Here is a 4,093-nt window from a genome sequence, read left to right on the forward strand (position 1 = left end):
CGACTTAAATCGAGCTTTCATCGAGTTATAAAGAGCTTGATACGAGCCCATTACGAGCTCGTTACGAGTCCGTTATGAGTTCGCGCAATCCCTGTGAAATGTGAATAATTCCATATCAATAGGTCAGTTCAGCGAAATAAGCGAACACAAAGCTCGTTGCAAGTCGCCGAGCTCGATCTAAACTCGCGCTTAGCTCGAGGGCAACTCCCCTCGGGCAACTTACACATACTGGTAGTAGATTCGTAGTGCTCGTATTGCACACTTCAAAACTCGAGCAGAACTCGTGTATATACTTGAATGTGGAGAGAAACGAAGAGTTCAGTAGTACGAGTATATTACGAGTTTAAAAGAGTTCAGCACGAGTTACTTCGAGTTAGATAAAATTTTGAACATGTTCAAAAATTGTTGAACCACTCGCGAGTTCACGGGGAGTTTTACAGATTGACTACGAGTTACGCGAGTTGTCACGAGTTGAGAATGCTTCAATATTTTGTTCCCATATGTGGTACGCTTATGCAGAAGGACATGCTTTTTGAGCTTTTTGAAATTATGGGCTTTAGATTTTAAGTTATTGACAGCTGAATTCTGATTCGATAATACTGGTTGCCATGGCAACAGGAGAAAACTTTTTTAACCATAGTCAATAAAAAAATATTTGATTTTGTTTTAATTGCATGCATCTTTACAAAAAATGAACAAAAAATATCAAGTTTGCATCAGTAGGAGGCATTTTGGGGATTACCAATCACCTGTAGGCATCTTATCACCTGTAGGCATCTGGTAACCATGGTAACCACGCACAATATCATACCTTACAATGTATCCCATTGTATTACTGACATCTCTAGCAACATGTACATATATGTAACCCTTCATCTCAAAACAAACAAAAAGTCGCCAGTCATGAATTTTTAGTTAAGACCATATTCTGAAAGAGCAGACTTTAAGCTTTAAATGGTGTATAACACAAATCAAATGGACTCTCCTAACCTATCTAAATATTGGAAAGAAAGCACAAACTCAGGAAAAGTATGAACTGAGAAAAGAGGCTCTGAAGTACAGTGTCTATTCAAGCGCTTAATCTTTACCAAACTTTACCGTGCTGGCTTTACGCTTAATCTTTACCGTGCTGGCTGTGTAATGAATGGGACAAAAAACAAGAAGTAAACCACCAGAGTAACAACAATGAAGGGATTATCAGATTAAACTGAAATTAAGCATGCCTCATTAACACATATTGTCTATAATCAATGTCAACTTTAAAAGCAGTAGCATTATCTTTTCAAAAGTTATTAGAGTTGAACGTGAAGAGTGTGGACAAGGTTTTTCAGAAATGAAAAAGGGATTCTAAAGACACACATAATCACACTATTCTACCAAAAATGTTCGCGATAAACTGCTAAAAAACACACTTTCCTGCCCGTTTTATGATACCAAATTTTAGCATAATGTAAAAGAAGACCCTCTCTTTCAGAAAATACAAAAAGGTCAAGTTCGGCTAGGTCGACCCATTTTACTTATTTTCAGTCCTCACGCAAAATCAGTGTGTGCGACTTTATGTTCGTTTTGAAGTGCACGGTCACATTTGGTTTTATGGAGTTTTGATGAATTCTTCACGAAATGAATGCAAAAAACTGTGATTATTTCGTCAATATCAGCGACAAGCGTCACCGACCCTAGTCTAGTTTCTAGCCGTTTTTATTTCGTCTTTATTTCTCCGAGTTGCAGCTTGTGTAATGTGCAGAAGCCCGCTGTATTGCGCTAAGCCGAGTGAGCGCGCATACCCAGTGACTGCGACGCCCGAAAAAGAAAAAAAAAAAGGTTTCCAATCACTGGTAATGTGCTCTCACTCGGCTTGCTGCAATTCGGAGATATAAAGACGAAATAAAAACGGCTAGAAACTAGACTACACCGACCCCAGCTTGGTATGAAAAGTTAGTTTGCAGGTGAAAACCTGTTTCTCGAAGAAAAATTCTGCGTGCGCTAAAACTACTACACGCACCACTGGCACTGGGCGCCGCTAGCAGTGCTAGTGGTGCGTGTAGTAGTCTTGGCGCGTGCAGACTTTTTTTTTGACAATAATGTCTTGTCTCAACTAAAGTGGCGTGTAAAATTTTATTGATATACCACAATTTGGAATCACACACTACCTAGGGGTGTTCCAGAGGGTCCAACCGACCACCCCATGCAGTCAAACCTTTTCTGCGGGGTGGGTTGAACGAAGTCATTTTTTCTGGGTCCCTGCACCTTGACTATTGGATCACTTTCTTAAATAATGCCCAATGAATCAATAAAATGTCACTGCTATCAGAAAGCTAAACTCTCACTGATCTCACGAAGCCATTCTTTTTGCGAAGACTTGCCTTATTGAATCTTCTCAATCTGACCCTTGTTTCTAAGTGGCTTGTAAGTGATCAAAACTACATCTTCATTACCTCACCCAGCAATATGCTAAATCATACAGCCACATCATGAAAGAAACACTTTCGTCACCATGACATTCTGCTTGAAAGCATCACACATGTCCACGAGCCATATTGCCCATAAGCTAGACACCAATTCAAACCCGCGTAGACAATATTCATGTAAAAACTAGCACACGAGCTGGACAATGAGCGCATATGACTCACTGTTTAATATATATTTTACTTAATTCCTAGCTGGTGAACCTGGCTCACTTGTGGTGTCTACCTCATGGGCCGTATAAGTCGTGAGCAATTGTCTCGTAGGGGTTATGACTCGTGAGTGTGTAGCTCATGATATGCACCTCCTTTTCGCTCTTCTTGTGGTTCAACCTTTTCCATGCATGCCCTTTACCAGAAACAGAGCATTGAATTTTTTGTTTTTCCTTTTGAAGGAGATGCTTGTGGATTTTCTGTTCATTTTCTGCTCTACGGAAGATGAGTCTCTGGACAACTGCGTGAAGGCATTCGGAATAGATAGAATGCAGAATCTCAATCAGGACTGCACGTGCAGTTAGACATTTGAAAATGCAGACATATCTCTTCGGACGAAGATTCTTCCTTGTTTTAACCCCTCCCCAAAAATAACAACAACATGTATTCTGTCCACAGTGTCCTTATATACTACATGTATCATGCACCAAGGAAACCACTTTATCATGCACGGAAAGTAACAATCGGGAGCAAACACTGAGACTTGATCCCTATGAGAGCCCAAAATTGCCACAACCTGTCATGCCACGCCATTGTTGCAACCAACCCTTGTCTAATGTCCCGCACGGGCATCCCCCTTCCTTGGTGGTAGCAGTTATTATACAAATGACGCACAGGATATCCACGAAATAATCCTGTGCATCATTTGTTTTATAAAATGGGTCGAAAATTCGAAAACTAACAGCATTTTTCAGCGTTTTTCACGTACCTTTGTGGGTCAAGACGTCCGAAGATGTTCGTCAGCGTCCCAAACATTTACGCACGTCGCACTCGGAAATCCCGCACATAAGTATGATGGGGGGGGGGGGGTGGGTTGGTTTCCGGACACTTAAGTTCCCGTATGAAAACTTACTTATTTTACATAGAATATGCACCCTTTACCTTAAAGACTTGATATAGACTCCTTATATAGGCCTGCTAGACAACATACTCTGAAAACGGCGTGAGAATTAACCTGCTAAATCGTTGCATTTGCCCTTCAAAGTGACTCCATGTACGCGTCCGGTCCCACAACGCTTGGTCCACTGTACTGTCTGTACGTATAAGACTAAGAGTATACGTACGCCACACGTGTTATGCACAAGGGAAGAAAGGCCGGCCGGCCGGCAGCCCGAACTAGAAGTTGTTTACAGGATTGACAGCGCGTATGCATGCAATTCAAAGGAGCCGCCGCGCGCACAGACGATCGGCAATAGGATTTAACACGCAGTGCGATGGGACTAGAATAACCAAAGCACACGTGACTCATTTCAACGCTTCCTAATGGCTACATTCTTGAACCCATTTTATAACAGTGGTTATTGTTCTTCTTGTAAAAAAATATAAACTAGGGCTATAATAAACGGGCTATAAATAAACAACAAAGATACAAAAAGAATCAGAGAAAATCAATAAACATGCAAAAAAAAAAAAAAAAA

The sequence above is a fragment of the Diadema setosum genome, chromosome 16, assembly GCF_964275005.1.
Source record: "Diadema setosum chromosome 16, eeDiaSeto1, whole genome shotgun sequence".
Classification (NCBI taxonomy): domain Eukaryota; kingdom Metazoa; phylum Echinodermata; class Echinoidea; order Diadematoida; family Diadematidae; genus Diadema; species Diadema setosum.